This window comes from Oncorhynchus masou, chromosome 28, assembly GCF_036934945.1.
Source record: "Oncorhynchus masou masou isolate Uvic2021 chromosome 28, UVic_Omas_1.1, whole genome shotgun sequence".
NCBI lineage: Eukaryota > Metazoa > Chordata > Actinopteri > Salmoniformes > Salmonidae > Oncorhynchus > Oncorhynchus masou.
This window is the reverse complement of record NC_088239.1, coordinates 84668127-84694515: the sequence shown is the minus strand read 5'-3', so window position 1 is coordinate 84694515 and position 26389 is coordinate 84668127. Positions and strand designations below refer to the sequence as shown.

General features: G+C 47.5%; 1 protein-coding gene across 2 annotated transcripts in view; it reads right to left on the bottom strand.

Annotated features, from left to right (window-relative positions):
- LOC135518423 (cingulin-like protein 1) overlaps positions 1 to 26389 on the bottom strand; it is a 115317-nt gene that overhangs the window by 66265 nt on the left and 22663 nt on the right. The window contains exon 2 of one of the 2 annotated variants that reach the window (XM_064943595.1): positions 5226 to 5342. The exons of the other annotated variant lie outside the window; for it this stretch is intronic. The gene's annotated coding sequence lies outside the window, so the exon portion shown is untranslated. The remainder of the gene's footprint in view (positions 1 to 5225; positions 5343 to 26389) is intronic. 2 annotated transcript variants of the gene reach the window in all.

Below are 26389 nucleotides of genomic sequence, written 5' to 3'. Positions count from 1 at the left end.
TTGTCCCGGCAGACAGACCTCCCCCTCCGCCTCGTGTCATTGGAGGCCAGCCCCGGCTTATACCGTCCACCGGATACTGGATTCCCGCCGGGTGCAGCGGTCCTGGCAGTATCTGGTGGACTGGGAAGGCTACGGTCCTGAGGAGCGCTCCTGGGTTCCTGCCAAAGACATCCTGGACCCTGACCTCATTCGTCAGTTCAGGGTCCTCCACCCTGAGAGAGCTGGTAGGAACGTCAGGAGCCGTTCCTAGGGGGGGGATTCTGTCAGGATTTGGCCAGGGTTGTTCCGGGTTTTGGTCAGTAGATGCCCCCATTGTGCTTTTTGTCCCTATGTTTTCCCTTGATTCCCATTATTATTTGCACCTGTGTCTCGTTTCCCCTGATTGTATTTAAACCCTTTGTTTCCCTCAGTTCTGTGCTCTGTGTTTGTATGTTAGCACCCTGCCCTAGTGTTCTGTGTGCTCTTGTCGATTCCGGGTGACGTTCTTGTGGTATTCTGTTTTTTGTTTTTGTTTATTTTTGGTGAGTTTCTTTTGAGGTCTTTTTGTGTTTTACCTACCACCTTTTGGATTTGCCATTTTTTGTATTTTAGGATTTTTTCTTTATTAAATACACCGTCTTAAGTACTGCTGTGTCTGCCTCATCTTCTGGGTTCTGCTGTCTATTCGTGGCTCAGTTGGTTAAGTGACTGTTTCTCACTCCGGAGACCCAGGTTCGAAACCGGGTCCTGACAACAGTGGTATAATACAGTGGTAGAACACAGTGGTATAATACAGTGGTATAATTCAGTGGTAGAACACAGTGGTAGAACACAGTGGTAGAACACAGTGGTAGAACACAGTGGTATAATACAGTTGTATAATACAGTGGTAGAAATTACTTATCTTAAGTCTTTCCTACTTGTATATTTAAAACAAATATATAGCTCTAACTTCATTGAAATATATCTACAACTTTTTCTAAATTAAAAAAAAAATCGATCTGCATACCACAAAATCGTTTTGTTGAAATTTCTCAAAAAGTTGTGATGACACAGAGGACATTTTTGATGTTGAGACAGAATAGTGGCAGCCAGGGAAAATGTTGGGGAAATAATTTGGTGATAATGTTGTGGGGGGGGGGCAGTTTCCCTAGGGGCTAGTTACCCACTAGTACCCGACAATGCGAAGGACTCTTTACGCTAATTTTAGATTCATGTGCATTGGCATAGTGTTGTGTTTTTATTCTTTTTAACAAAATACCTGAAGAAATTTTAGTGCTGAGCGATTAACTAAAATGTTGCTTATTTTTCCATTTTATAAACAACTAATTGACCTAAGTAGGTTCAATTATTTGAATTCCATTTCATTATTATTATTATAAAAAAATATGTTTTGCTCAATGTGCACGTTGCACAGTTTTTCTCTGGAGTGCGATCAAGAGGGGATACATAGAGAAAGGTTGCATTGAAGAACTACTAAAATAGTGATTTTGTCAGACAGCAGCTCTACTCAGATGAGATGATGACTTGGAATGAAAAAATAAAGTCATGAAATAAAACTAATGTAATACATTTTATATGTATAAAACTCATGTAAAATATTATATATATATATATAAATATATAACTAATGTAATATATTTTATATATTTATTTATTTTACCTTTATTTAACTAGGCAAGTCAGTTAAGAACAAATTCTAATTTTCAATGACGGCCTAGGAACGCTCTAACCACTAGGCTACCCTGCCGCCCCATATATGTAACTAATGTAATATATTATATATATATATGACTAATGAAATATATTATATATATATATATATATATATATATAACTAATGTAATATATTATATATATAACTAATGTAATATATTATATATATACAATACTAATGTCATATATTGTATAACTAATGTAATATATTATATATATATATATATATAACTAATGTAATATATTATATATATATATATAACTAATGTAATATAGTATATATAAATAACTAATGTAATATATTATATATATATAACTAATGTAATATATTATATATATATAACTAATGTAATACATTATATATATAACTAATGTAATACATTATATATATAACTAATGTAATATATTATATATATAACTAATGCAATATATTATATATATATAAAACTAATATAATATATTATATATATAAAATGAAAGTAATATATTATATATATAAAACGAATGTAATATATTATATATATATATAACTAATGTAATATATTATATATATATAACTAATGTAATATACACAACAACTGAACTATTTGATTAAAGTAAAGTCATGTGAATAAATTAAGGTTAATGAGAGATCAGCAGTAATGGACAGTCACGACCATCATGGGACTTTAATTCATTGTTTTATTCTGTCTTGTTACATCATTCAACACGCACAATGCATAGTGCATTTAATGTAAAAATAAAATAAAATCTGAACCACAATAGAAAATTCAGATTTTTTTTTTTAAATAATCGAACTGAAACCGAACCGACCTCAAAAACCACTGATCGCTCAGGGCTAATAAAGATGGATTTCGCCAAACATACAGTCATCGCACCAGATACGTGTGACTTCTACGTACCTAGAAAGTCTGGTGTGTGAGATGAAATCCCAGTCTTTATCGACAGCGCGGCTATAAAGAACAATGAAAGCAGGGAGGCCTTGTATTCATTCCTAATACAGAGACCTTGGTTTGTAACTGAATAAACTCGTACATTTTGACTTGAACGTTCCAGCACACTTCAACAGAGCCAGATCTCTCAGACCCATTTTCACTATCTGTAGAGCACAGACATCAATCAGCATCGAAATCAAATCAACGTTTATCATGCTAGATTGAGTCACTGTGAGTGTCTTTAGAAACAGTCTGTTGTCTGTTGTTGAGGGAGCACACGTGTCCTGGCCGGGGAAAACGGTTTGAAATGGCACTGCCCTAAGTGGAAACTAGGTGAGACATTGCCTAGGGAGAATAAAGATGACATCATTTCAAATAGCTTTCCCCAGTTGTGGGTGGATCCCAACCTTCCAGACATACCAGACCAGATGCAGACTGACCAGACCAGGTGCAGACAGACCAGAACAGGTGCAGACAGACCAGAACAGGTGCAGACAGACCAGACCAGGTGCAGACAGACCAGACCAGGTGCAGACAGACCAGAACAGGTGCAGACAGACCAGAACAGGTGCAGACAGACCAGAACAGGTGCAGACAGACCAGAACAGGTGCAGACAGACCAGAACAGGTGCAGACAGACCAGAACAGGTGCAGACAGACCAGAACAGGTGCACCCACCTTACCCCCTCTCTGTGGACATGTCTGTCTGATGGTAACCAGACCCCTGTTACCCCTCTCTGATGGTAACCAGACCCCTGTCACCCCTCTCTGATGGTAACCAGACCCCTGTTACCCCTCTCTGATGGTAACCAGACCATGTCACCCCTCTCTGATGGTAACCAGACCCCTGTTACCCCTCTCTGATGGTAACCAGACCCCTGTCACCCCTCTCTGATGGTAACCAGACCCTGTCACCCCTCTCTGATGGTAACCAGACCCCTGTTACCCCTCTCTGATGGTAACCAGACCCCTGTTACCCCTCTCTGATGGTAAACAGACCCTGTCACCCCTCTCTGATGGTAACCAGACCCCCGTCACCCCTCTCTGATGGTAACCAGACCCCGTCACCCCTCTCTGATGGGACCCCTGTTACCCCTCTCTGATGGGACCCCTGTTACCCCTCTCTGTGGACATGTCTGTCTGATGGTAACCAGACCCCTGTTACCCCTCTCTGATGGTAACCAGACCCCCGTCACCCCTCTCTGATGGTAACCAGACCCCGTCACCCCTCTCTGATGGTAACCAGACCCCCGTCACCCCTCTCTGATGGTAACCAGACTCCCGTCACCCCTCTCTGATGGTAACCAGACCCCCGTCACCCCTCTCTGATGGTAACCAGACCCCGTCACCCCTCTCTGATGGTAACCAGACCCCTGTCACCCCTCTCTTATGGTAACCAGACCCTGTTACCCCTCTCTGATTGTAACCAGACCCTGTCACCTCTCTCTTATGGTAACCAGACCCTGTCACCCCTCTCTGATGGTAACCAGACCCTGTCACCCTCTCTGATGGTAACCAGACCCCCGTCACCCCTCTCTGATGGTAAACAGACCCTGTCACCCCTCTCTGATGGTAACTAGACCCCTGTCACCCCTCTCTGATGGTAACCAGACCCTGTCACCCCTCTCTGATGGTAACCAGACCCCTGTCACCCCTCTCTGATGGTAAACAGACCCTGTCACCCCTCTCTGATGGTAACCAGACCCCTGTCACCCCTCTCTGATGGTAAACAGACCCTGTCACCCCTCTCTGATGGTAACCAGACCCTGTCACCCCTCTCTGATGGTAACCAAACCCCGTCACCCCTCTCTGATGGTAAACAGACCCTGTCACCCCTCTCTGATGGTAACCAGACCCCTGTCACCGCTCTCTGATGGTAACCAGACCCTGTTACCCCTCTCTGATGGTAACCAGACCCTGTCACCCCTCTCTGATGGTAACCAGACCCTGTCACCCCTCTCTGATGGTAACCAGACCCCTGTCACCCCTCTCTTATGGTAACCAGACCCTGTTACCCCTCTCTGATGGTAACCAGACCCTGTCACCCCTCTCTTATGGTAACCAGACCCTGTCACCCCTCTCTGATGGTAACCAGACCCTGTCACCCCTCTCTGATGGTAACCAGACCCTGTCACCCCTCTCTGATGGTAACCAGACCCTGTTAACCCTCTCTAATGGTAACCAGACCCGGTTACCCCTCTCTAATGGTAACCAGACCCGGTTACCCCTCTCTAATGGTAACCAGACCCGGTTACCCCTCTCTGATGGTAACCAGACCCTGTTACCCCTCTCTGATGGTAACCAGACCCTGTTACCCCTCTCTGATGGTAACCAGACCCGGTTACCTCTCTCTGTGGACATGTCTGATGGTAACCAAGAGGCCAGTAACCCCAAAACAAGATAGCTATCAGCCTGGGATAGTAACGTTTGGTTGTCTTGCAAGAACAATAAAAACGATACGTGGTATTTACTGTGCTGTTCAGGTGTGTGTGTGTGTGTGTGTGTGTGTGTGTGTGTGTGTGTGTGTGTGTGTGTGTGTGTGTGTGTGTGTGTGTGTGTGCGTGCGTGCGTGCATGTGTGTGTGTGTCAGGTTACCTGTTCGTCTAGTGAGACAGTCTTTCAGAGTGTGTTCACTTTGTCCCCCAGTAGTTCAGTCAGCTGTACCAGTGAAGGGGGTGATATCTCTCTGGTCTCTCTCTGAGCCCCTATTGGCTGATGGAAACACAAGGTCAGAGGTCAGATATACTGGCCCATTGCCTGGTGTTACCATGGACACCAGGGACATTCTTTAAAAACGACAAAAGTTGTGTCAGACAAAGGACACACAAGTAAATTGATTAACTCTATAAACCGGAATAGGGTGACATTCCAGACACACCCATTCCAGACACACCCATTTCAAGACACACCCATTCCAGACACACCCATTTCAGACACACACATTCCAGACACACACATTCCAGACACACCCATTTCGAGACACACCCTTTCCAGACACACACATTCCAGACACACCCATTTCGAGACACACCCATTTCGAGACACACCCATTCGAGACACACCCATTCCAGACACACACATTCCAGACACACACATTCCAGACACACCCATTTCGAGACACACACATTCCAGACACACACATTCCAGACACACACATTCCAGACACACACATTCCAGACACACCCATTTCGAGACACACACATTCCAGACACACACATTCCAGACACACACATTCCAGACACACCCATTCCAGACACACCCATTCCAGACACACCCATTTCGAGACACACCCATTCCAGACACACCCATTCCGGACACACCCATTTCGAGACACACCCATTCCAGACACACCCATTCCAGCCACACCCATTTCAGACACACCCATTCCAGACACACCCATTTCGAGACACACCCATTCCAGACACACCCATTTCGAGACACACCCATTTCAGACACACCCATTTGTAATGACCGAAGCACAGGTGTGGATAGATTTAAAAGTTTGGGACATTAGTCTAAAACCAATCAGGAGTTACGGTTGTTGATGCAGGTACGCAAGCAGGACATTATCTCGATGAGGAACAATGAGGTTTGGAATGTTACAAAGCAACAACAACAAAATACCTCAAGTAGCAACATGATAATTCATAATAATAAACAGATATCAAAATCCAAATCAATGTCATTGACCTTTAGATATCTCTATGGGGTCTCGGTACAGAACTAGGTCCCCATCTTGGAAGAACAGAATCCTTACAATCAATCCATAAAACGTAGTCCTAAAACTATTTCAACAGCTGTCACTAGGGTTGCTAAGCGACAGGTAACTCAATAACGTTATCGGCAGCTGTGTGAATACTGGAGATAACAGGTCATCCATGGCAATCTGTGGTAAATGTGGTAATTTAAACTTGAATCATCTTTAAAATAATCTTTAAAAATGTATAAACCATCAACAGCATGGTAAACTGACCAGACCATCAACAGCAGGGTAAACTGACCAGACCATCAACAGCAGGGTAAACTGACCAGACCATCAACACTATGGTAAACTGACCGGACCATCAACAGCAGGGTAAACTGACCAGACCATCAACAGCATGGTAAACTGACCGGACCATCAACAGCAGGGTAAACTGACCAGACCATCAACAGCATGGTAAACTGACCAGACCATCAACAGCAGGGTAAACTGACCAGACCATAAACACTATGGTAAACTGACCAGACCCTCAACAGCATGGTAAACTGACCAGACCATCAACAGCATGGTAAACTGACCAGACCATCAACAGCAGGGTAAACTGACCAGACCATCAACAGCAGGGTAAACTGACCAGACCATCAACAGCATGGTAAACTGACCAGACCATCAACAGCAGGGTAAACTGACCAGACCCTCAACAGCATGGTAAACTGACCAGACCATCAACAGTATGGTAAACTGACCAGACCATCAACAGTATGGTAAACTGACCAGACCATCAACAGCATGGTAAACTGACCAGACCATCAACAGCATGGTAAACTGACCAGACCATCAACAGCAGTGTAAACTGACCAGACCATCAACAGCATGGTAAACTGACCAGACCATAAACAGCAGGGTAAACTGACCAGACCATCAACAGTATGGTAAACTGACCAGACCATCAACAGTATGGTAAACTGACCAGACCATCAACAGCAGGGTAAACTGACCAGACCATCAACAGCAGGGTAAACTGACCAGACCATCAACAGTATGGTAAACTGACCAGACCATCAACAGCAGGGTAAACTGACCAGACCATAAACAGCATGGTAAACTGACCATACCATCAACAGCATGGTAAACTGACCAGATCATCAACAGCATGGTACACTGACCAGACCCTCAACAGCATGGTAAACTGACCAGACCATCAACAGCAGGGTAAACTGACCAGACCATCAACAGCATGGTAAACTGACCAGACCATCAACAGCATGGTAAACTGACCAGACCATCAACAGCAGGGTAAACTGACCAGACCATCAACAGTATGGTAAACTGACCAGACCATCAACAGCAGGGTAAACTGACCAGACCATAAACAGCAGGGTAAACTGACCAGACCATCAACAGCAGGGTAAACTGACCGGACCATCAACAGCAGGGTAAACTGACCAGACCATAAACAGCATGGTAAACTGACCAGACCATCAACAGCAGGGTAAACTGACCAGACCATAAACAGCATGGTAAACTGACCAGACCATCAACAGCAGGGTAAACTGACCGAACATCAACAGCATGGTAAACTGACCAGACCATCAACAGCATGGTAAACTGACCAGACCATCAACAGCATGGTAAACTGACCAGACCATCAACAGTATGGTAAACTGACCAGACCATCAACAGCAGGGTAAACTGACCAGACCATCAACAGCATGGTAAACTGACCAGACCATAAACAGCAGGGTAAACTGACCAGACCATCAACAGTATGGTAAACTGACCAGACCATCAACAGTATGGTAAACTGACCAGACCATCAACAGCAGGGTAAACTGACCAGACCATCAACAGCAGGGTAAACTGACCAGACCATCAACAGTATGGTAAACTGACCAGACCATCAACAGCAGGGTAAACTGACCAGACCATAAACAGCATGGTAAACTGACCATACCATCAACAGCATGGTAAACTGACCAGATCATCAACAGCATGGTACACTGACCAGACCCTCAACAGCATGGTAAACTGACCAGACCATCAACAGCAGGGTAAACTGACCAGACCATCAACAGCATGGTAAACTGACCAGACCATCAACAGCATGGTAAACTGACCAGACCATCAACAGCAGGGTAAACTGACCAGACCATCAACAGTATGGTAAACTGACCAGACCATCAACAGCAGGGTAAACTGACCAGACCATAAACAGCAGGGTAAACTGACCAGACCATCAACAGCAGGGTAAACTGACCGGACCATCAACAGCAGGGTAAACTGACCAGACCATAAACAGCATGGTAAACTGACCAGACCATCAACAGCAGGGTAAACTGACCAGACCATAAACAGCATGGTAAACTGACCAGACCATCAACAGCAGGGTAAACTGACCGGACCATCAACAGCATGGTAAACTGACCAGACCATAAACAGCATGGTAAACTGACCAGACCATCAACAGCATGGTAAACTGACCAGACCATCAACAGCATGGTAAACTGACCAGACCATAAACAGCAGGGTAAACTGACCAGACCATCAACAGTATGGTAAACTGACCAGACCATAAACAGCATGGTAAACTGACCAGACCATCAACAGCAGGGTAAACTGACCAGACCATAAACAGCATGGTAAACTGACCAGACCATAAACAGCAGGGTAAACTGACCAGACCATCAACAGCATGGTAAACTGACCAGACCATCAACAGTATGGTAAACTGACCAGACCATCAACACTATGGTAAACTGACCAGACCATCAACAGCAGGGTAAACTGACCAGACCATCAACAGCATGGTAAACTGACCAGACCATCAACAGTATGGTAAACTGACCAGACCATCAACACTATGGTAAACTGACCAGACCATCAACAGTATGGTAAACTGACCAGACCCTCAACAGCATGGTAAACTGACCAGACCATCAACAGCATGGTAAACTGACCAGACCATCAACACTATGGTAAACTGACCAGACCATCAACAGCATGGTAAACTGACCAGACCATCAACAGCATGGTAAACTGACCAGACCATCAACAGTATGGTAAACTGACCAGACCATCAACAGCATGGTAAACTGACCAGACCATCAACAGCATGGTAAACTGACCAGACCATCAACAGCATGGTAAACTGACCAGAGGTACCAAACTAACTGAGGTAAAACACTGTGTAGAGGTACCAAACTAACTGAGGTACAACACAGTGTAGAGGTACCAAACTAACTGAGGTAAAACAGTGTAGAGGTACCAAACTAACTGAGATAAAACAGTGTAGAGGTACCAAACTAACTGAGATAAAACAGTGTAGAGGTACCAAACTAACTGAGGTAAAACAGTGTAGAGGTACCAAACTAACTGAGGTAAAACAGTGTAGAGGTACCAAACTAACTGAGGTAAAACAGTGTAGAGGTACCAAACTATTGGGGGCAGATGTGGGTAAACAACAGCTGACCCACACACCATTACCCAGCGGTGTAAAGTACTGAAGTAAAAATACTTTAAAGTACTACTTAAGTAATTTTTACTTTAGTATTTATATCTTTGAAAACGTTTACTTTTACTCCACTACAATCGTAAATAAAATAATGTATTTTTTACTCGAAACATTTTCCCTGATACCCAAAAGTATTCTTTACGTTCTGAATGCTTAGCAGGGCAGGAACATTTTCCAATTCAAACACTTCCCTGGTCCTCCCTACTGCCTCTGATCTGGAGGACTCACTAAACAGAGAACATCCCTGGTCATCCCTACTGCCTCTGATCTGGAGGACTCACTAAACAGAGAACATCCCTGGTCATCCCTACTGCCTCTGATCTGGAGGACTCACTAAACAGAGAACATCCCTAGTCATCACTACTGTCTCTGATCTGGAGGACTCACTAAAATGACTTAAATGTAAATGTAAATGTAAACATCCCTGGTCAGCCCTACTGCCTCTGATCTGGAGGACTCACTAAACAGAGAACATCCCTGGTCGTCCCTACTGTCTCTGATCTGGAGGACTCACTAAACAGAGAACATCCCTGGTCATCCCTACTGCCTCTGATCTGGTGGACTCACTAAACAGAGAACATCCCTGGTAATCCCTACTGCCTCTGATCTGGAGGACTCACTAAACAGAGAACATCCCTGGTCATCCCTACTGCCTCTGATCTGGAGGACTCACTAAACAGAGAACATCCCTGGTCATCCCTACTGCCTCTGATCTGGAGGACTCACTAAACAGAGAACATCCCTGGTCGTCCCTACTGCCTCTGATCTGGAGGACACTAAACACAAATGCTTTGTTTGTAAATGATGTCTGAGTGTTGGAGTGTGTCCCTGGCTAACTGTAAATGATGTCTGAGTGTTGGAGTGTCCCCCTGGCTATCTGTAAATGATGTCTGAGTGTTGGAGTGTCCCCCTGGCTATCTGTAAATGATGTCTGAGTGTTGGAGTGGGCACCTGGATGTCTGTAAATGATGTCTGAGTGTTGGAGTGTGCCCCTGGCTATCTGTAAATGATATCTGAGTGTTGGATTGTCCCCCTGGCTATCTGTAAATGATGTCTGAGTGTTGGAGTGTGCCCCTGGCTATCTGTAAATGATGTCTGAGTGTTGGAGTGTTCCCCTGGCTATCTGTAAATGATGTCTGAGTGTTGGAGTGTACCCCTGGCTATCTGTAAATGATGTCTGAGTGTAGGAGTGTACCCCTGGCTATCTGTAAATGATGTCTGAGTGTTGGAGTGTCCCCCTGGCTATCTGTAAATGATGTCTGAGTGTTGGAGTGTGCCCCTGGCTATCTGTAAATGATGTCTGAGTGTTGGAGTGTGCCCCTGGCTATCTGTAAATGATGTCTGAGTGTTGGAGTGTACCCCTGGCTATCTGTAAATGATGTCTGAGTGTTGGAGTGTCCCCCTGGCTATCTGTAAATGATGTCTGAGTGTTGGAGTGTTCCCCTGGCTATCTGTAAATGATGTCTGAGTGTTGGAGTGTTCCCCTGGCTATCTGTAAATGATGTCTGAGTGTTGGAGTGTGCCCCTGGCTATCTGTAAATGATGTCTGAGTGTTGGAGTGTTCCCCTGGCTATCTGTAAATGATGTCTGAGTGTTGGAGTGTGCCCCTGGCTATCTGTAAATGATGTCTGAGTGTTGGAGTGTCCCCCTGGCTATCTGTAAATGATGTCTGAGTGTTGGAGTGTCCCCTTGGCTATCTGTAAATGATGTCTGAGTGTTGGAGTGTTCCCTGGCTATCTGTAAATGATGTCTGAGTGTTGGAGTGTGCCCCTGGCTATCTGTAAATGATGTCTGAGTGTTGGAGTGTCCCCCTGGCTATCTGTAAATGATGTCTGAGTGTTGGAGTGTCCCCTTGGCTATCTGTAAATGATGTCTGAGTGTTGGAGTGTGACCCTGGCTGTCTGTAAATGATGTCTGAGTGTTGGAGTGTGCCCCTGGCTATCTGTAAATGATGTCTGAGTGTTGGAGTGTCCCCCTGGCTATCTGTAAATGATGTCTGAGTGTTGGAGTGTCCCCTTGGCTATCTGTAAATGATGTCTGAGTGTTGGAGTGTTCCCCTGGCTATCTGTAAATGATGTCTGAGTGTTGGAGTGTTCCCCTGGCTATCTGTAAATGATGTCTGAGTGTTGGAGTGTCCCCCTGGCTATCTGTAAATGATGTCTGAGTGTTGGAGTGTTCCCCTGGCTATCTGTAAATGATGTCTGAGTGTTGGAGTGTTCCCCTGGCTATCTGTAAATGATGTCTGAGTGTTGGAGTGTTCCCCTGGCTATCTGTAAATGATGTCTGAGTGTTGGAGTGTTCCCCTGGCTATCTGTAAATGATGTCTGAGTGTTGGAGTGTTCCCCTGGCTATCTGTAAATGATGTCTGAGTGTTGGAGTGTTCCCCTGGCTATCTGTAAATGATGTCTGAGTGTTGGAGTGTTCCCCTGGCTATCTGTAAATGATGTCTGAGTGTTGGAGTGTCCCCCTGGCTATCTGTAAATGATGTCTGAGTGTTGGAGTGTTCCCCTGGCTATCTGTAAATGATGTCTGAGTGTTGGAGTGTCCCCCTGGCTATCTGTAAATGATGTCTGAGTGTTGGAGTGTCCCCCTGGCTATCTGTAAATGATGTCTGAGTGTTGGAGTGTCCCCTTGGCTATCTGTAAATGATGTCTGAGTGTTGGAGTGTTCCCTGGCTATCTGTAAATGATGTCTGAGTGTTGGAGTGTGCCCCTGGCTATCTGTAAATGATGTCTGAGTGTTGGAGTGTCCCCCTGGCTATCTGTAAATGATGTCTGAGTGTTGGAGTGTCCCCTTGGCTATCTGTAAATGATGTCTGAGTGTTGGAGTGTGACCCTGGCTGTCTGTAAATGATGTCTGAGTGTTGGAGTGTGCCCCTGGCTATCTGTAAATGATGTCTGAGTGTTGGAGTGTCCCCCTGGCTATCTGTAAATGATGTCTGAGTGTTGGAGTGTCCCCTTGGCTATCTGTAAATGATGTCTGAGTGTTGGAGTGTTCCCCTGGCTATCTGTAAATGATGTCTGAGTGTTGGAGTGTTCCCCTGGCTATCTGTAAATGATGTCTGAGTGTTGGAGTGTACCCTGGCTATCTGTAAATGATGTCTGAGTGTTGGAGTGTTCCCCTGGCTATCTGTAAATGATGTCTGAGTGTTGGAGTGTTCCCCTGGCTATCTGTAAATGATGTCTGAGTGTTGGAGTGTTCCCCTGGCTATCTGTAAATGATGTCTGAGTGTTGGAGTGTTCCCCTGGCTATCTGTAAATGATGTCTGAGTGTTGGAGTGTTCCCCTGGCTATCTGTAAATGATGTCTGAGTGTTGGAGTGTTCCCCTGGCTATCTGTAAATGATGTCTGAGTGTTGGAGTGTACCCTGGCTATCTGTAAATGATGTCTGAGTGTTGGAGTGTGCCCCTGGCTATCTGTAAATGATGTCTGAGTGTTGGAGTGTTCCCTGGCTATCTGTAAATGATGTCTGAGTGTTGGAGTGTTCCCCTGGCTATCTGTAAATGATGTCTGAGTGTTGGAGTGTCCCCCTGGCTATCTGTAAATGATGTCTGAGTGTTGGAGTGTTCCCCTGGCTATCTGTAAATGATGTCTGAGTGTTGGAGTGGGCACCTGGATGTCTGTAAATTAAACAAAAAACAAGAAAATCATGCGGTCTGATTTGATAAATATAAGGAATTTGAAATGATTTCTACTTCTACTTTTGATACTTACATGTAAGTGGTATTTAAAACCAAATACTTTTAGACTTTTACTCAAGTAGTATTTTACTGAATGACTTCCACTTTTACTTGAGTCATTTTCTATTAAGGCATCTTTACTTTTACTACAGTATGACAACTGGGTACTTTTCCCACCACTGCCAGTACTGCAGACAACAGTGATAACTTCCTGACTGAGATGAAGCTACAGTAGGCTGGTCTATAGGTTGTGGTCTCTGGGTTGGGGTCTCTGTGGGCTGTGGTCTCTGGTCTCTGTGGGTTGTGGTCTCTGGTCTCTGGGCTGTGGTCTCTGGGTTGTGGTCTCTGTGGGTTGTGGTCTCTGGTCTCTGGGTTGTGGTCTCTGGTCTCTGGGTTGTGGTCTCTGGTATCTGGGTTGTGGTCTCTCTGGTCTTTGTGGGTTGTGGTCTCTGTGGGTTGTGGTCTCTGGTCTCTGTGGGTTGTGGTCTCTGGTCTCTGGGTTGTGGTCTCTGGTATCTGGGTTGTGGTCTCTGTGGGCTGTGGTCTCTGTGGGTTGTGGTCTCTGTGGGTTGTGGTCTCTGTGGGCTGTGGTCTCTATGGGCTGTGGCCTCTGGATTGTGGTATCTGTGGGCTGTGGTCTCTATGGGCTTTGGCCTCTGGATTGTGGTCTCTGTGGGCTGTGGTCTCTGGGTTGTGGTCTCTGTGGGCTGTGGTCTCCGGGTTGTGGTCTCTGTGGGCTGTGGTCTCTGGGTTGTGGTCTCTGGGTTGTGGTCTCTGTGGGATGTTGTCTCTGGTTTCTGGGATGTGGTCTCTGGTCTCTGGTCTCTGTGGTCTCTGGACTGTGGTCTGAGCTGTGGTCTCTGGTCTGTGGGTTGTGGTCTCTGTGGGCTGTGGTCTCTGTGGGTTGTGGTTTCTGTGGTCTGTGGTCTCTGGTCTCTGGGCTGTGGTCTCTGGGCTGTGGTCTGTGGTCTCTGTGGGTGTGGTCTCTGTGGGTTGTGGTCACTGGCTTCTGGTCTCTCTGGGCTGTGGTCTCTGTGGGTTGTAGATGACTACTCTGTGTCTGTGGGTTGTGGATGACTACTCTGTGTCTGTGGGTTGTGGATGACTACTCTGTGGGTTGTGGATGACTACTCTGTGTCTGTGGGTTGTGGATGATTACTCTGTGTCTGTGGGTTGTGGATGACTACTCTGTGTATGTGGGTTGTAGATGACTACTCTGTGGGTTGTGGATGACTACTCTGTGTCTGTGGGTTGTGGATGACTACTCTGTGTCTGTGGGTTGTGGATGACTACTCTGTGGGTTGTGGATGACTACTCTGTGTCTGTGGGTTGTAGATGACTACTCTGTGTCTGTGGGTTGTGGATGACTACTCTGTGTCTGTGGGTTGTGGATGACTACTCTGTGTCTGTGGGTTGTGGATGACTACTCTGTGGGTTGTGGATGACTACTCTGTGTCTGTGGGTTGTGGTTGACTACTCTGTGGGTTGTGGATGACTACTCTGTGTCTGTGGGTTGTGGATGACTACTCTGTGTCTGTGGGTTGTGGATGACTACTCTGTGTCTGTGGGTTGTAGATGACTACTCTGTGGGTTGTGGATGACTACTCTGTGTCTGTGGGTTGTGGATGACTACTCTGTGTCTGTGGGTTGTGGATGACTACTCTGTGGGTTGTGGATGACTACTCTGTGTCTGTGGGTTGTAGATGACTACTCTGTGTCTGTGGGTTGTGGATGACTACTCTGTGTCTGTGGGTTGTGGATGACTACTCTGTGTCTGTGGGTTGTGGATGACTACTCTGTGGGTTGTGGATGACTACTCTGTGTCTGTGGGTTGTGCTTGACTACTCTGTGGGTTGTGGATGACTACTCTGTGTCTGTGGGTTGTGGATGACTACTCTGTGTCTGTGGGTTGTGGATGACTACTCTGTGTCTGTGGGTTGTGGATGACTACTCTGTGTCTGTGGGTTGTGGATGACTACTCTATGTCTGTGGGTTGTGGATGACTACTCTGTGGGTTGTGGGTGGTGGATGACTACACTGTGGGTTGTGGGTTGTGGATGACTACTCTGTGGGTTGTGGATGACTACTCTGTGTCTGTGGGTTGTGGATGACTACTCTGTGGGTTGTGGATGACTACTCTGTGTCTGTGGGTTGTGGATGACTACTCTGTGTCTGTGGGTTGTGGATGACTACTCTGTGGGTTGTGGATGACTACTCTGTGTCTGTGGGTTGTAGATGACTACTCTGTGTCTGTGGGTTGTGGATGACTACTCTGTGTCTGTGGGTTGTGGATGACTACTCTGTGTCTGTGGGTTGTGGATGACTACTCTGTGGGTTGTAGATGACTACTCTGTGTCTGTGGGTTGTGGATGACTACTCTGTGGGTTGTAGATGACTACTCTGTGTCTGTGGGTTGTGGATGACTACTCTGTGTCTGTGGGTTGTAGATGACTACACTGTGCCTGTGGGTTGTGGATGACTACTCTGTGGGTTGTAGATGACTACTCTGTGTCTGTGGGTTGTGGATGACTACTTTGTGGATGACTACTCTGTCTGTGGGTTGTGGATGACTACTCTGTGGGTTGTAGATGACTACTCTGTGTCTGTGGGTTGTGGATGACTACTCTGTGGGTTGTAGATGACTACTCTGTGTCTGTGGGTTGTGGATGACTACTCTGTGGGTTGTGGATGACTACTCTGTGTCTGTGGGTTGTGGATGACTACTCTGTGTCTGTGGGTTGTGGATGACTACTCTGTGGGTTGTAGATGACTACTCTGTGTCTGTGGGTGGTGGATGACTACTCTGTGTCTGTGGGTTGTGGATGACTACTCTGTGTCTGTGGGTTGTGGATGACTACACTGTGCCTGTGGGGGAGCTGGTTGCAGTGTGCACAAGCATGACACCTTGCTCTCCTCTGACACAACCTCTCTATAGGCTAGTGTGTGTGTGTGTGTGTGTGTGTGAGCCTCTGCTAAATGACTCAAATGTAAAATGTCAAATTCATGTCTGGGCAGGGTTTGTCTGCCAGATTGATCAGTTCACCCAGCAACCCCTCTCGACTACATTGCGGGGGTCGAGGGAGGGTTTAATGTTTGTCCAGGCGTCTCAAATAAAACTGTGAAGGACCTCGGCGTTACTCTGGATCTTGATCTCTCTTTTGTCGAAAGAGACAGCTTTTTCCATCTATGTAACATTGCAAAAATGAGAAACTTTCTGTCCAAAAATGATGCAGAAAATGTATCCATGCTTTTGTCACTTCTAGGTTAGAATACTGCAATGCTCTACTTTCCGGCTACCCGGATAAAGCACTAAATAAACTCCAGTTAGTGCTAAATACGGCTGCTAGAATCCTGACTAGAACCAAAAATTTGATCATATTACACCAGTGCCTCCCTACACTGGCTTCCTGTCAAAGCAAGGGCTGATTTCAAGGTTTTACTGCTAACCTACAAAGCATTACATGGGCTTGCTCCTACCTATCTCTCTGATTTGGTCCTGCCGTACATACCTACACGTATGCTACGGTCACAAGACTCAGGCCTCCTAATTGTCCCTAGAATTTCTAAGCAAACAGCTGGAGGCAGGGCTTTCTCCTATAGAGCTCCATTTTTATGGAACGGTCTGCCTACCCATGTCAGAGACGCAGACTCGGTCTCAACCTTTAAGTCTTTACTGAAGACTCATCTCTTCAGTGGGTCATATGATTGAGTGTAGTCTGGCCCAGGAGTGGGAAGGTGAACGGAAAGGCTCTGGAGCAACGAACCGCCCTTGCTGTCTCTGCCTGGCCATTTCCCCTCTCTCGACTGGGATACTCTGCCTCTAACCCTATTACAGGGGCTGAGTCACTGGCTTACTGGTGATCTTCCATGCCGTTCCTAGGAGGGTGCGTCACTTGAGTGGGTTTAGTCACTGACGTGATCTTCCTGTCTGGGTTGGCGCACCCCCTCGGGTTGTGCCGTGGCGGAGATCTTTGTGGGCTATACTCGGCCTTGTCTCAGGATGGTAAGTTGGTGGTTGAAGATATCCCTCTAGTGGTGTGGGGGCTGTCCTTTGGCAAAGTGGGTGGGGTTATATCCTTCCTGTTTGGCCCTGTCCGGGGGAATCATCGGATGGGGCCACAGTGTCTCCTGACCCCTCCTGTCTCAGCCTGCAGTATTTATGCTGCAGAAAGTTTATGTGTCGGGGGGGGCTAGGGTCCGTTTGTTATATCTGGAGTACTTCTCCTGTCCTATTCGGTGTCCTGTGTGAATTTAAGTATGCTCTCTCTTTCTCTTGGAGGACCTGAGCCCTAGGACCATGCCTCAGGACTACCTGGCATGATGCCTCCTTGCTGTCCCCAGTCCACCTGGTCGTGCTGCTGCTCCAGTTTCAACTGTTCTGCCTGCGGCTATGGAACCCTGACCTGTTCACCGGACGTGCTACCTGTCCCAGACCTGCTGTTTTCAACTCTCTAGAGACAGCAGGAGTGCTAGAGATACTCTGAATGATCGGCTATGAAAAGCCAACTGACATTTACTCCTGAGGTGATGACTTGCTGCACCCTCGACAACTACTGTGATTATTAGTATTTGACCATGCTTGTCATTTATGAACATTTTAACATATTGGCCATGTTCTGTTATAATCTCCACCTGGCACAGCCAGAAGAGGACTGGCCACCCCTCATAGCCTGGTTCCTCTCTAGGTTTCTTCCTAGGTTCTGGCCTTTCTAGGGAGTTTTCCTAGACACCATGCTTCTACACCTGCATTGCTTGCTGTTTGGGGTTTTAGGCTGGGTTTCTGTACAGCACTTTGAGATATCAGCTGATGTAAGAAGGGCTTTATAAATACATTTGATTTGATTTGATTTACATGTTCATGTTGATTGTATGAGTCTACGGGTCACAGGTATGGCTGTTAGTCATTTGGAGCTCCAGAGTGGCTCAGCAGTCTAAAGCACTGCAGCTCAGTGCAAGAGGCGTCACTACGGTCCCTGGTTTGATTCCAGGTTGTATCACATCCGGTTCTGATTGGGAGTCCCATAAGGCGGGGGCACACAATTGGCCCAGCGTCATCTGGGTTTGGTCAAGGGGTAGGCCGCACTGTTCCTAGGCCGTCATTGTAAATAAGAATTTGTTCTTAAATGACTTGTCTAGTTAAATAAATAAATAAAATAGCACTGTAATGTCTCAGCACACAAAGTTTGTCCACCAACTAACTCGTCTTTCAGTCCATCAGAAGATGTCCTGATTCAGCAGGTCTGGCTGACAGTCGTACAGAACTCTCTTCTTCTTCTCTATTTCAGTTGGTTGAGGAGCCACAGACAGAGAACCAATCAGCCTGTTGGTAGCCAATCCTACAGAGCCAGAGATCAGCCTGTTGGTAGCCAGTCCTACAGAGCCAGAGATCAGCCTGTTGGTAGTCAGTCCTACAGAGCCAGAGATCAGCCTGTTGGTAGCCAGTCCTACAGAGCCAGAGATCAGCCTGTTGGTAGCCAGTCCTACAGAGCCAGAGATCAGCCTGTTGGTAGCCAGTCCTACAGAGCCAGAGATCAGCCTGTTGGTAGCCAGTCCTACAGAGCCAGAGATCAGCCTGTTGGTAGTCAGTCCTACAGAGCCAGAGATCAGCCTGTTGGTAGCCAGTCCTACAGAGCCAGAGATCAGCCTGTTGGTAGCCAGTCCTACAGAGCCAGAGATCAGCCTGTTGGTAGTCAGTCCTACAGAGCCAGAGATCAGCCTGTTGGTAGCCAGTCCTACAGAGCCAGAGATCAGCCTGTTGGTAGCCAGTCCTATAGAGCCAGAGATCAGCCTGTTGGTAGTCAGTCCTACAGAGCCAGAGATCAGCCTGTTGGTAGCCAGTCCTACAGAGCCAGAGATCAGCCTGTTGGTAGTCAGTCCTACAGAGCCAGAGATCAGCCTGTTGGTAGTCAGTCCTACAGAGCCAGAGATCAGCCTGTTGGTAGCCAGTCCTACAGAGCCAGAGATCAGCCTGTTGGTAGCCAGTCCTACAGAGCCAAAGATCAGCCTGTTGGTAGCCAGTCCTACAGAGCCAGAGATCAGCCTGTTGGTAGCCAGTCCTACAGAGCCAGAGATCAGCCTGTTGGTAGTCAGTCCTACAGAGCCAGAGATCAGCCTGTTGGTAGTCAGTCCTACAGAGCCAGAGATCAGCCTGTTGGTAGCCAGTCCTACAGAGCCAGAGATCAGCCTGTTGGTAGTCAGTCCTACAGAGCCAGAGATCAGCCTGTCGGTAGTCAGTCCTACAGAGCCAGAGATCAGCCTGTTGGTAGCCAGTCCTACAGAGCCAGAGGTCAGCCTGTTGGTAGTCAGTCCTACAGAGCCAGAGATCAGCCTGTTGGTAGTCAGTCCTACAGAGCCAGAGATCAGCCTGTTGGTAGCCAGTCCTACAGAGCCAGAGGTCAGCCTGTTGGTAGTCAGTCCTACAGAGCCAGAGATCAGCCTGTTGGTAGTCAGTCCTACAGAGCCAGAGATCAGCCTGTTGGTAGTCAGTCCTACAGAGCCAGAGATCAGCCTGTTGGTAGTCGGTCCTACAGAGCCAGAGATCAGCCTGTTGGTAGCCAGTCCTACAGAGCCAGAGATCAGCCTGTTGGTAGTCAGTCCTACAGAGCCAGAGATCAGCCTGTTGGTAGTCGGTCCTACAGAGCCAGAGATCAGCCTGTTGGTAGCCAGTCCTACAGAGCCAGAGATCAGCCTGTTGGTAGTCAGTCCTACAGAGCCAGAGATCAACCTGTTGGTAGTCAGTCCTACAGAGCCAGAGATCAGCCTGTTGGTAGCCAGTCCTACAGAGCCAGAGATCAGCCTGTTGGTAGCCAGTCCTACAGAGCCAGAGATCAACCTGTTGGTAGTCAGTCCTACAGAGCCAGAGATCAGCCTGTTGGTAGCCAGTCCTACAGAGCCAGAGATCAGCCTGTTGGTAGTCAGTCCTACAGAGCCAGAGATCAGCCTGTTGGTAGTCAGTCCTACAGAGCCAGAGATCAGCCTGTTGGTAGTCAGTCCTACAGAGCCAGAGATCAGCCTGTTGGTAGCCAGTCCTACAGAGCCAGAGATCAGCCTGTTGGTAGTCAGTCCTACAGAGCCAGAGATCAGCCTGTTGGTAGTCAGTCCTACAGAGCCAGAGATCAGCCTGTTGGTAGTCAGTCCTACAGAGCCAGAGATCAGCCTGTTGGTAGCCAGTCCTACAGAGCCAGAGATCAGCCTGTTGGTAGCCAGTCCTACAGAGCCAAAGATCAGCCTGTTGGTAGCCAGTCCTACAGAGCCAGAGATCAGCCTGTTGGTAGCCAGTCCTACAGAGCCAGAGATCAGCCTGTTGGTAGTCAGTCCTACAGAGCCAGAGATCAGCCTGTTGGTAGTCAGTCCTACAGAGCCAGAGATCAGCCTGTTGGTAGCCAGTCCTACAGAGCCAGAGATCAGCCTGTTGGTAGTCAGTCCTACAGAGCCAGAGATCAGCCTGTCGGTAGTCAGTCCTACAGAGCCAGAGATCAGCCTGTTGGTAGCCAGTCCTACAGAGCCAGAGGTCAGCCTGTTGGTAGTCAGTCCTACAGAGCCAGAGATCAGCCTGTTGGTAGTCAGTCCTACAGAGCCAGAGATCAGCCTGTTGGTAGCCAGTCCTACAGAGCCAGAGGTCAGCCTGTTGGTAGCCAGTCCTACAGAGCCAGAGATCAACCTGTTGGTAGTCAGTCCTACAGAGCCAGAGATCAGCCTGTTGGTAGCCAGTCCTACAGAGCCAGAGATCAGCCTGTTGGTAGCCAGTCCTACAGAGCCAGAGATCAACCTGTTGGTAGTCAGTCCTACAGAGCCAGAGATCAGCCTGTTGGTAGCCAGTCCTACAGAGCCAGAGATCAGCCTGTTGGTAGTCAGTCCTACAGAGCCAGAGATCAGCCTGTTGGTAGTCAGTCCTACAGAGCCAGAGATCAGCCTGTTGGTAGTCAGTCCTACAGAGAACCAATCAGCCTGTTGGTAGTCAGTCCTACAGAGCCAGAGATCAGCCTGTTGGTAGCCAGTCCTACAGAGCCAGAGATCAGCCTGTTGGTAGTCAGTCCTACAGAGCCAGAGATCAGCCTGTTGGTAGTCAGTCCTACAGAGCCAGAGATCAGCCTGTTGGTAGCCAGTCCTACAGAGCCAGAGATCAGCCTGTTGGTAGTCAGTCCTACAGAGCCAGAGATCAGCCTGTTGGTAGTCAGTCCTACAGAGCCAGAGATCAGCCTGTTGGTAGTCAGTCCTACAGAGCCAGAGATCAGCCTGTTGGTAGTCAGTCCTACAGAGCCAGAGATCAGCCTGTTGGTAGTCAGTCCTACAGAGCCAGAGATCAGCCTGTTGGTAGCCAGTCCTACAGAGCCAGAGATCAGCCTGTTGGTAGTCAGTCCTACAGAGCCAGAGATCAGCCTGTTGGAAGCCAGTCCTACAGAGCCAGAGATCAGCCTGTTGGTAGTCAGTCCTATAGAGCCAGAGATCAGCCTGTTGGTAGTCAGTCCTACAGAGCCAGAGATCAGCCTGTTGGTAGTCAGTCCTACAGAGCCAGAGATCAGCCTGTTGGTAGTCAGTCCTACAGAGCCAGAGATCAGCCTGTTGGTAGCCAGTCCTACAGAGCCAGAGATCAGCCTGTTGGTAGCCAGTCCTACAGAGCCAGAGATCAGCCTGTTGGTAGTCAGTCCTACAGAGCCAGAGATCAGCCTGTTGGTAGTCAGTCCTACAGAGCCAGAGATCAGCCTGTTGGTAGTCAGTCCTACAGAGCCAGAGATCAGCCTGTTGGTAGTCAGTCCTACAGAGCCAGAGATCAGCCTGTTGGTAGTCAGTCCTACAGAGCCAGAGATCAGCCTGTTGGTAGTCAGTCCTACAGAGCCAGAGATCAGCCTGTTGGTAGTCAGTCCTACAGAGCCAGAGATCAGCCTGTTGGTAGTCAGTCCTACAGAGCCAGAGATCAGCCTGTTGGTAGTCAGTCCTACAGAGCCAGAGATCAGCCTGTTGGTAGCCAGTCCTACAGAGCCAGAGATCAGCCTGTTGGTAGTCAGTCCTACAGAGCCAGAGATCAGCCTGTTGGTAGCCAGTCCTACAGAGCCAGAGATCAGCCTGTTGGTAGTCAGTCCTACAGAGCTCTTTCTAGCAGTGGTTTTCAAACCCTTCCTCAGAACTCTCCCACCTTGTTTTTGTAGCGCTGAACTAGTTGATGCTTTAGAGCTGTCAGCATACTATGAAAGGCTGGGGTTCAGACCAGAACAGTACAAGGTGTGTCAGGGTAGGGCAAGTTGGCTGTCTCACTGTGGTGGCCCTTGGCCAAGGCATGCCTTGCCATGTTCTCATTCTCCATGCTAGCTTTGTGCGTGTGCGTGTGCGTGTGTGTGTGTCCTGTTCTGCTGGGTGGGACAGCACACGGTCTGACAGAGGTAGGCTTTTCTAGCTGCAGAAGTTCTTGATTGCATAATACCAAATAAATCTATCACTTTGAATAGCCTCCCTCTCACCTCACTACTCTCCCTTTCTACTCAATTAAATTTACATTTAAATTGAAGGGCTTTATTGTGATGGGAAACATATGTTAACATTGCCAAAGCAAATGAAGTAGATTATAAAAAATGTGAAATAAACAATTAAAATGACCAAAAGTTCCAAAAGAATAAAGACATTTCAAATGTCATATTATGTGTAAATAGTTCAAGTACAAAAAGGAAAATAAATAAACATAAATATGGGTTATATATAGCCTGTCTTCTCTTGAGAGCCATGTCTGCCTACGGCGGCCTTTCTCAATAGCAAGGCTATGCTCACTGAGTCTGTACATAGTCAAAGCTTTCCTTAAGTTTGGGTCAGTCACAGTGGTCAGGTATTCTGCCACTGTGTACTCTCTGTTTAGGGAAAAATAGCATTCTAGTTTGCTCTGTTTTTTGTGTCAAGTAATTATCTTTTTGTTTTCTCATGATTTGGTTGGGTCTAATTGTGCTGCTGTCATGAGGCTCTGTAGGGTGTGTTTGTGAACAGAGCCCCAGGATCAGCTTGCTTAGGGGACTCTTCTCCAGGTTCATCTCTCTGTAGGTGATGTCTTTGTTATGGAAGGTTTGGGAATCGCTTCTTTTAGGTGGTTATAGAAATGAACGGCTCTTTTATGGATTTTGATAATTAGCGGGTATCGGCCTAATTCTGCTCTGCATGCATTCTTTTGTGTTTTTCGTTGTTCACTGAGGATGTTTTTGCAGAATTCTCAATTTGGTGTTTGTCCCATTTTGTGAAGTCTTGGTTGGTGAGCGGACCCCAGACCTCACAACCATAAAGGGCAATGGGCTCTATGACTGATTCAAGTATTTTTTGCCAAATCCTAATTGGTATGTTGAAATTTATGTTTCTTTTGATGGCATAGAATGCCCTTCTTGCCTTGTCTCTCAGATCGTTCACAGCTTTGTGGAAGTTACCTGTGGCGCTGATGTTTAGGCCAAGGTATGTATAGTTTTTTGTGTGCTCTAGGGCAACAGTGTCTAGATGGAATTTGTATTTGTGGTCCTGGTGACTGGACCTTTTTGGAACACCATTATTTTGGTCTTACTGAGATTTACTGTTAGGGCCCAGGTCTGACAGAATATGTGCATAAGATCTAGGTGCTGCTGTAGGCCCTCCTTGGTTGGGGACCGAAGCACCAGATCATCAGCAAACAGTAGACATTTGACTTCAGATTCCAGTCTCACTTCTCCCCTCTCTACTCTCACCTCTCCCCTCTCTACTCTCACTTCTCCCCTCTCTACTCTCACCTCTCCCCTCTCTACTCTCACTTCTCCCTCCTCACCTCTCCCCTCTCTACTCTCCCTGTCTACTCTCACCTCTCACCTCTCTACTCTCACCTCTCCCTCTCTCTACTCACCTCTCCCCTCTCTACTCGCGCTTCTCCCTCTCTACTCTCACCTCTCCCTTCTCTACTCTCACATCTCCCCTCTCTACGCTCACCTCTCCCCCTCTACCCTCTCTACTCTCCCGTCTCTACTCTCACCTCTCCCCCTCTCCCCCTCTCTCTACTCTCCCGTCTCTACTCTCACCTCTCACCTCTCCCCCTCTCTACTCTCACTTCTCCCCTCTCTACTCTCACCTCCCCTCTATACTCTCACTTCTCCCCTCTCTACTCTGCCGTCTCTTACTCTCACCTCTCCCCTCTCTACTCTCACCTCCCCCTCTCTACTCACCTCCCCTCTCCCCTCTACTCTCCCGTCTCTACTCTCCTCTCTGCTCTCTCCCTCTCTACTCACTTCTCCCCTCTCTACTCACTTCTCCCTCTCTACTCTGCCGTCTCTACTCACCTCTCCCTCTCTACTCTCACCTCTCCCCTCTCTACTCACTTCTCCCTCTCTACTCTCACCTCTCCCTCTTATACTTTCACCTCTCCCTCTCTACTCTCACCTCTCCCTCTCTACTCTCACCTCTCCCTCTCTACTCACCTCCCTCCCCTCTACTCTCACCTCTCCTCTCTACTCTCACCTCTCCCTCCCACTACTCACCCTCTCCCCTCTCTTACTCTCACTTCTCCCTCTCTACTCTCACCTCCTTTCCTTACTCTCACCTCTCCCCCTCTCTACTCTCACTTCTCCCTCTCTACTCTCACCTCTCCCTCTATACTTTCACCTCCTCCCTCTCTTACTCTCACCTCTCCCCTCTCTACTCTCACCTCTCCCCTCTACTCTCACCTCTCCCTCTCTACTCTCACCTCTCCCCTCTCTACTCTCACCTCTCCTCTCTACTCTCACCTCTCCCCTCTCTACTCTCACCTCTCCCCTCTACTCTCACCTCTCCCCTCTACTCTCACCTCTTCCCTCTCTACTCTCACTTCTCCTCTCTACTCTCACCTCTCCTCTCTACTCTCACCTCTCTCCTCTCTACTCTCACTTCTCCCCTCTCTACTCTCACCTCTCCCCTCTATACTTTCACTTCTCCCCTCTCTACTCTCACCTCTCCCCTCTCTACACTCACCTCTCCCCTCTCTACTCTCACTTCTCCCTGGATTCAGTGAACTATTCCAGGGTGTAGATAGACCCTTTAGTTTGCCCCTCATAAAACGTTATCAGAACCGCGATGAGCTTGGAATAAGGAAGTTGGAAGTAGATTTTTTTATGACAGTGATATCTGAAAAGCGTACAGGAAGCACATTCCATTCCGGTCACAATGACTTCCCTTTTCCATACAAGGCACTTACGTGTAAAACTTAGCAAATGAAACGTGTTTGGGACTGAGTGCTGTAACTAGGCAACCTGTCTGTCAGTATGTGAAGTCCCGTCACCTTTCATCACTAATCTCAGTTGTTCTTTTCAGGTAGTTTTCTGTCTTCGGTGTTTAAGGGGCGACAGGTAGCCAGTGAGAGTTTAAGGGGCAGGTAGGTAGTGGTGAGAGTTTAAGGGGCAGGTAGGTAGTGGTGAGAGTTTAAGGGGCGACAGGTAGCCGGTGAGAGTTTAAGGGGCGACAGGTAGCCGGTGAGAGTTTAAGGGGCAGGTAGGTAGTGGTGAGAGTTTAAGGGGCGACAGGTAGCCAGTGAGAGTTTAAGGGGCAGGTAGGTAGTGGTGAGAGTTTAAGGGGCGACAGGTAGCCGGTGAGAGTTTAAGGGGCGACAGGTAGCCGGTGAGAGTTTAAGGGGCAGGTAGGTAGTGGTGAGAGTTTAAGGGGCGACAGGTAGCCGGTGAGAGTTTAAGGGGCGACAGGTAGCCGGTGAGAGTTTAAGGGGCGACAGGTAGCCGGTGAGAGTTTAAGGGGCGACAGGTAGCCGGTGAGAGTTTAAGGGCGACAGGTAGCCGGTGGGAGTTTAAGGGGCGACAGGTAGCCGGTGAGAGTTTAAGGGGCGACAGGTAGCCGGTGGGAGTTTAAGGGGCGACAGGTAGCCGGTGAGAGTTTAAGGGGCGACAGGTAGC